This window comes from Solea solea, chromosome 14, assembly GCF_958295425.1.
Source record: "Solea solea chromosome 14, fSolSol10.1, whole genome shotgun sequence".
Taxonomy (NCBI): domain Eukaryota; kingdom Metazoa; phylum Chordata; class Actinopteri; order Pleuronectiformes; family Soleidae; genus Solea; species Solea solea.
This window is the reverse complement of record NC_081147.1, coordinates 9,192,037-9,200,766: the sequence shown is the minus strand read 5'-3', so window position 1 is coordinate 9,200,766 and position 8,730 is coordinate 9,192,037.

The following is an 8,730-nucleotide window of genomic DNA, read 5'->3' as shown; positions in this document are numbered from 1 at the left end:
TAATAGGAATGTGGTAGGAACATATAAGTGTATGCTTCTGCCTTCTTCTTTTCAAACAGATACATCACCATCTGTGTTTTCACTCCTCTACGACTATGTCTTCTGGCAAAACATCTTCCGAGTTAGTCTCACCGGATGTGTCCAGGAGTGGGATAATGTAACTAAAACAAAATACAAAATGTTCAAGCCTTTGGCATCATACATATATAGTATATATATATATATATATATATATATATATATATATATATATATATATATATATATATATATATTCCATGGTTACCGACAGGCAAGCAGCACTGAAGCCATTTTATGCTGCAGCAGATCAGCTGTTTGGGTGTCACTTTCAAATTCCAGTCTGGCAGCATGGTACACCGCTTAACATGTTCAAAATATAGCATGCAGTTAGAATGTTATTGATTTTGTCAGATGGGCGACAACATGTTTTCTCTGCTGTCCCCGTTCACAGCAAAACACTGCATACATCCCATGTCTCTTTCTAAACAGGAAGCACAGGGAGCACTGTCAAGTGTATTGACAATGGAAAGGTACCTCATACACATCCACATCAACAAACATGAATTATCCTTCTATAAATCACAACTTTTTCTGTCTATCTCAATATAGCTGTGATCTTGTGATACTGGGCAAAATTCCTGCGCTGCACACAGGAAGTGATTTGCATTGTGCTAGTAAAGTGAGGCGGATGGAGAATGACTGAAAACACAAAGAAGAGGCCAGGAAAGGTTTCTTAAAGGCCACATAGACCGGAAGCTCCAATTAACGCTGCGTTTGTGTGTGTGTATCTGCGTCATTACCTCGTTTATGAAACCCTAAAGTTTCAGAACAACAGTTCAGCCACTGCTGAGAAAATAGTGTTGTATTGTTTTCCTGGGCTCTGCGAAGCGGATCGGCACTTCCGTAGTTTGATGTCGTCATCAGAAATCCTCACCACTCCTCTCACCACCGTAGCGCCTCCCGGTGCGGGCACTAGTCCGGGCACATCCGGTTGCGTACATTCAACCGCAGAAGAAGAAGAACTACTCTCGTTGTAGCTGCTGAGATGCAGAGCATCCACCGTGCCAGAGGGGGAGCTGTGTATCTGAGAGCTGGCCTACCAATTATGTCACTTCCAGGTACCTGGCCAATCACAGGACAGTGGGAAAGCTCTCGTTGGCTGGCCAATCACAACACAGTCCACATTCTGGGGGTGTGATTTTGGTCTGAAACAGCGCGGCTGACGAGAGCGTCAGTGAGGAGATATTTTGATCGGCTCGTTCGCAGCAATTAGGAGGATTTTAACCATGAAAACAAGTTAATATATGTAAGTAGACCTCCATAACTAACATATATGTGTGATACAAGCATTCTATGTCGCCTTTAAATCCCTCCTGTGTGCAGACTGGGTTAGTATTCCTTGACAGAGCCTGCTTTAAGATAGACGAGGCGACATACAAATAATGTTACATGCAGAACCATCACCAAAGGTGTACTACAGCTTTAAAGGTTCCATGTGTAAGACAGGTGACATTGTTTCCATTGTGCAGAAAAGGAACAGAATCATATAGTGTTTGTGTGTCTTTGTGTGTTTTGCGTGTGAACTTGCACATACATCCAGGACCAAAATCGTCTAAACCACAGGAAGTGAGGACATTTTGACTCGTCCTCACATTTGTTCACACCTATAAAGGGCTGTTTATGGGTTAAGACTTGGTTTCAATCATAACTGATTATCCACCATAGATTATCCTGCATGAACAGTTGCAACAGCTTCACCCATTGATGCTGCTAAATCATACACACAGAACCTTTTAAGTGAATTGTCTATTCCCATGAGCACATGTTCTATTGTGAACATCAGAATAAGGCAGGGACATTTCCATGTCTCAGTCAGCTACATCGTGAGGCCTGCTGTAAATGATCATGGAAATCTGAGCTGTGTTCACATGACAAGTCAACATGAAAACATTCTAGGAAGCTGACACTCCGCTGTGAAATGTCATGTTTGATAATCTCAGGTCCTCAAAGGAGCTGGACGCCGTAAATTAGGAGGATTAAAAACAAAATAAACAGAGATGTCATTTTCTGCACGTGCACTCTGGATATTCAGCATCTAGATCATTGAATGCATGTTTAAAACAAACAATAATTGGAACCTATTATTTACACTGCTGACCTGTTAAATGAAAAACTTTCCAAACTTTGAACAATGATTTCAGTTCAGATTTTAGTCCACTGCTTTAATGTGTATGTTATGTAAATGCTGTTAATGGTTATATTTTATTTATACTTTATAAGGACATTATCAATCTAAACAACCAGCCTTATTAAGATTTAACTAATAATATTTGAATATGCCACTGGGTTACTGTGACTTCACTCGAAGGGCACAGCTGCAATGAGAGTCCATTGTTAAATGTTGAGATAACTGATTTGTTCTTAAAGACACAGTTTGTCAAATCTGAACATGAATGTTTTACTACTGTTGATAAAAAGTTATTCAGTGATGTCAGTGTTTGGAGGAGGAGCTGTAAGACAGGGTTCAACACAGACAAAGTACATCTCTCCCGGGCCACATAGTGAACATGAAACTACAATTGTTTACACAATACAATCAAAATAATGTGCAACATTTGAAACCCGACACACACCAAGCAAAATGCCAGCATCTTTGCACACTGAACTCCAAACACACATCTCGACATGAGACACATCATTCAAAACTGCGCTATTATTTTTGAAATACTACCACCTTCAACAACACCAAACTCAATTAGCAACCTGAACTCAAAACGCACACGTGAACACACGTAAGTCAGATCACACAGAAATCACAGCATAACGCTGGAGATCTGCTGCTTTCAGATGAAAGATGAATCTGGAAACTCCACTGGTAGAGAAGTTCAATCCTCAGGTCTCACTCATCATCTTCAATGTAAACTATTCAATCTGTTAATTTGGCTCTTTTTGGCACAGAAAGAAGTGCACCAACCCCAGCTTTTGTTTTCATTGCTTGTGGACACCTGAGTCAAACCCTGTGCTCCTCTCAATCCTCAACTCTCCTGACCACCGCTGAAAGACGCATTAAGACTTTTGTCACCGACAGTTTATAGTTGCAGTTGCTTAAGACTTAGTTGTAGGGCAAGGTTTAGAAGTGGCTTTAGGTAAGGGCGATGGTTAAGGTTAGGGTAAGTGACTAGATAATGCATTATGTGCAAATGTGTCTTTGCAAGTGTGAAAAAAACTGTACAACAGGAGGATCAGACAGAGATGACATCAGTTTCAGTATCTTTTTTAATCATCGTCTCTTACCTTGTACTATTACTTATTAGAATTGTTAACCAGGTGTTATACGTGAACTAGTTCATAATAGCAATAACATTACTCAGATAATTCCTGATGCTTCTTGACTTCACCGTGTTTCAAAATAGATGTGAAATGATTCATGCATTAGGCGTCGCAGATGTATTATTTCTGTTCTTTTAATGTCTCTTAAAATAAGAATTTGCGTTATTGCTTTTGCTCCTGTTACTTGTGCCAGTGCCACCTCCTACCCTGTTACCCTCCAGGGGATTTGTGCCATCTTTGTGTTTGAGGAGCGAGCTCAGGGACACATAATCTGTGTTCAGCTGTCAAAATGATTTATCCAGCCAGATGCAAACATATGGACTTGTGAGTGTGAGTCTGTGTGGTCCACGTACGCGCGTATACGTGCAGTTAAGTGCACAGTGCTGTGCGCTTGTCAGCGTACGTCAGCGGAAAAGAACAGCATGACAGCGAGCAGAAGTACTGGTGAACGTGGCGAATGTGCTCATCCAGAAAAAAAAAAGCACTTCACATGAGCACGGCAGTCATTTTAAGCCTCTCTGGGAGTCATCAGGTGCTGCATTCACTGCAGGAAGATAACAGGCTGATGTAAACATATATTTCTGTGTTTTATTCTATTTGCCCTTCAGAGCCCACTGCTCCCATGCATGTGTTGTGCTTTCATGTTCCAGGAGAACAAACCAGGGGCAAACATTACAACAAGACCTCGTTGCTGTGAATGTTTGACGCAGTGCACATTATGACAAAGTGTCAACCCCCACCCACCCCAAACCCACTGGATACTTGCCGTCACATCCTCAGTGAGTGTACACACTCACCTGCTGTCCCCACAGCAAAGCCTGTCCAGAGGCTGCGCCTGCTCTCTGTGATAAACCCTGAAACCTAGAATGACATCCTGAACACTTAGGGACACACACACACACACACAGCCTGTCTCACTTTTTGTCACTCTTGCAACAGAGGCATGGATCTCATACTGTTTCAGGATTTCTTTACATTTTGTATTGCCATATTGCTGACGGACAACTGTTGTAAATGATATGAAAACATTATTGCTAAACATGAAAGTTGATGGATCTGTCAAATGTGAAACAACAGTTTGTGGGGTAGTTCCAGGATTTTCTGGATACATTCAAATACAAGTGAACAGTGCTCTGAGCTCAGAAAACACACGGTCAGTGAAGTAAAAGTGAGCTATAGTTCGGTAATAGCAGAGTGGCAGAGTCTTTAATGTGTTGTCAAGAAATAAATTAAATTGGGTGAGGTCAGAGGGAAAACCCTCTGAGAGTATAGATGAATTTTCAATCATGTAAGTTGTGTGCAAGAGATTTACAAAACCTGAAATAGGGCACAGTGTTCATGTTTCCTGATTACATGCAACATAGAGTAAAAGATTTGTTGCCATGGTAACACTTTGCACTACGGTACAGTAACAAAATGTTGAATTATTATACTATTATCTCCCCATTACCCCACTAGTATCATTGTTATTACCAAGCTGGAAATGGCTTTACAGATAATATGGTATTAGCATAATATAACCATTAAGTTACTGTGTTGTAAAGGTTAAAGTTGCCATCTCTATTGGTACAAAGTGGATTCAATTCATTGAATCTTTTGCTGTTAAGTCCTGATGGAAAGTATTTGATCACAGTGAGAGGAAAGGTAAGTGATAGGGAATTATACCCAGGATGCACTGCAGTGCGGTCAACAGCAAAATGTCTGCTTTAACATTAATAGTAGACTGAGCTAAAACAGAAATAAACATCTGTTTCTCAGATGCAAACAGCAGCTGGTTGATGAGATCAAGACAAAACCCCAAAACAAGAGAGAAAAAAAACACTGAGATTATCTTTTGTTTTCCTTCTCTGCACTTGCTTGGATGATCATGTGATTCAGCACATATTTCAAAAAGAAAAAAAAACAGTAACAAAACAGTATTCCACAACTATCATAAAGTTGTAAAAGGACACGGCTGTGAATTGTGCCTTCAAGAAGTCAGGTGTGGCTTAGAAAACAGTGCGTACACTGTATTTATGTCGCACCTTTCAAGAGCATGGATGTCACAAAGTGCTTCACAGTGGCATTAAAGCCTAAAACTTCCAACAAAAATAAACGGAACATAAAAGTAAATCCCACCAAGGCAGGTCTGAACAAATGGATGCTGAGTCCTTGCTCTTTAAAAGACTCCACCATTCCACAGATCTGAAGTCCAATGGGAGAGTTTTAAAGTTCAAGAGCTACTACTTCTAAATACACAGTCCCCTTAGTTTTAAGCCAAGATGGAGGAGCTCCCTGCACACTGTGACCCGACGACCTTGGAGACCTGACATCCCTGCTGATGTTGTAATAAAGTCGGCATACAGAGCAGGCTGTGGTGGATGAATGGGTCAAAAGCAGGACTTTAAGCGATAATACTGACATTCAATTTATGTTTTGTTAAGATATTATTTTCTGTTGTTTTTTATTATTATTATTTCTTAGTTTTCAGCTGCAGTTTTATTGATTCGAGCATAGGTTCTGAAACCTGATTTTAGAGCTTGTTAATACTTTGCATCTCTGCCAAATGTCGCCCTTGTGGTTTCACATCAATTCTCACCTTCATCCGAGTGAATCTGTAGACTCCAACGTGAGCTCAACAAGTCTCATGTGACAAAGCACTCATTAAAGTCTATAAAACGAGTCTCACAACTTTATCTGGAATGTACCGAATGTGCCTCGTAGTATGTGAAACTGAAAATACTATAGAAATCAAGGATGCAAGAGGGTGTATCATGATGTTAGTTTAGGAGCCTAACCAAGAGTAAAAGCTCATTATTTTGTATTATTTTCTTTATCAGTGAATCTCTTGGTATGATGAATATGTCACACACAAGGTGAAAGAGACACGCGCTCAGATCAGCGAATATTAACAAAGCCTAACCCGGATATTTATCCTAACTCTAACCCTGGTCCTATCCTGGCCCCTAATCCTAACCCAATCTCTGATTTTTATTTGACCCCTTCTCTACTCTGACAGTCTAAATGTGCCACCAGTGGATTGATCTAAAACACTGGTGTGTCTGTGGAGTCGCGGAAGGACACCTTGTGAGGTGAGGTTTATGTCTCATCATGGTGAAAACCACCTCACAATCAATACTTATTATTCCATCTATCCCTGACTGATCACTTTATTCTCACGTGTGTTACATTATTAATCCATGTTGGTGATATTACAGTATTACATTACTGGCATATTATATTGCTAGTGTTTATAGTATTATATTTTTGTACCACTTCAGTTTTTTTGTGTCATTGGCACAATATCAACACTGCCTTTGTCATTTGGACATTTTCAGTAAAACCAGCCTGGGACCCGGTCACTCCCTCTCACTGATGACATGAGAAAGGACAGAAAGGAAAACAGATTTTAACCACTTAACAAAAAGCTTGCCTGGCAAAAAATAGGTGTCAATAACGCACTTAAAAAACAAATGCAGTATGCCTTTAATCATAATTTCAAGGCAAATGTAACCTTTAATTGTAGTAAATTTGAGTTGTTTTAATTCTGCAAAACTCTCTATAGTCTTTATTGTTTGAATTGGCTGCACATGATTCTATTCTCAAATACAATAAACAGCAAAAAAGTATTGAAAGTAGTAACATATGTAACAACAGAATAGTCATGATCACGAACCAGTGTGGCAAAGGAGGGGGGGGGGGTGTTATACAGGAAACCTGAGGGAGTGGAGAGGTCAAGCCTGGACTCACAGCCTGTAGCATTGACTCGAAAATAACACGGCTAATCAGATAAGAGTAGGTCAGGTCACATATACTGCATTTGTACACTACGCAACAAGAGTCTCACACACACACACAAACACACTCACCCACCCATACCTACACAGTCTGCACACAGCTTTGGCAAAGTGACATATTTACAGGCATGAAAGAGAGAGAGAGAGAGAGAGAGATGAAGGGAGGTTATCAGCAGACCATTTAGAAACATCTGGGTGTGCAATCAGTATCTCCCTCCCTCTAATTAACTTCCCCTGCATCCTCGTTTTTTTTCCCTCTCCGTCCCTCCAACAGCTCTCCAAATCTCTCTTTTCTCCCCCCCCACTCCTCACCCCCTCCCCTCTCCTCTCCTCCCTTTCACTGCACTGTGAGGCCGCGTAGTTCTCCGGTTTGGCTTTAATAGAAGTGAACGCAGAAGCACAGCTCGCACAAACATCACAGCAACACAGAAAAAACACACACACACACACACACACACACACATAGGGTTTGATGTAAGGTTGGTTTCTAATGCCATCGTCATGGTAACACTCCCTCGCTCCTTTGCTCGCACAAATGAAAAGAGCACATATCCCAGGAATCTGTGTGGATTCTTATGTAACGACACAAACCCCACGCATGTACACAGAGACAGACAGACAGACAGACAGACAGACAGATGAGAGTGAGTCAGTGCGAGACCACATAGTGAGAGCATCTGTCATCAGCGTTATACCTTTCCTGTGACAAGAACAGTATGTACCACTGTGCGACTTCTGCCTCATTATAAGACACACTCCAGCACACACACACACACACACACACACACACACGTGTGCACGCATCAGAGGCTTCTTCAGGGCTTCACTACATAGCGAGAGGTGGAAATAGCTATTTAACTAGTTGTGGCAACACCACAGGCTCATGTATCAGCATAGTAATTACTACTTTTCCTCCCTGAGGGCCCTGTACATGGATATGGTGCTGGGTAAGTGAGGAGAGGAGAGCTGGAGAAATGAGAATGGGGTCAGTAGAGGCATCACTATAGATATAATGAAGTGAGTGGTAATTTCTCATGGCAGAGCAGCATGGGAGGGAATCATGGAGGAAACAAAAGGGGAGATAACGACTCGTACTGACCTATTTATATGCAGCGTATGGGTTTATGTGTGAAGGACCGAGCAAAGTGCAAAGTGTGAGAGCACATGAGCACACGGCATCCTTCATGGACGCTGCTCTCCACCTCCACAGCTGCTTGTGTCCCCCCGTGGAGTATTTCTCATCTGCAATGACACATTCGTATCTGCAGCGAGGTGATGTATTGTTATCGCTGGTGCACAATATGAGCGGACGCACAGCGGATGTTGGAGATTTATAGAACTGGATGCCAGACGGGTGAGTGGGTTCAGAAGGGTTTGATGAATGGATGGCGCTCGTAAAAGTCTAGATGATTTTTAAACACCAAAGGTCAACTGTTCATTTCTTTATTTCTGCTGTTTATTGTGGACATGAACTGGCTCACACCTTCCCTTTTTAGCAGATGTTCCACAAGAGGGAGCTGCTTGGCCATTGTCAGACAAGATCTACACCTGTAACACCAGCAGTTCTTTGACTCTGCAGCTTTAAGACAGCTTTAGACAATTA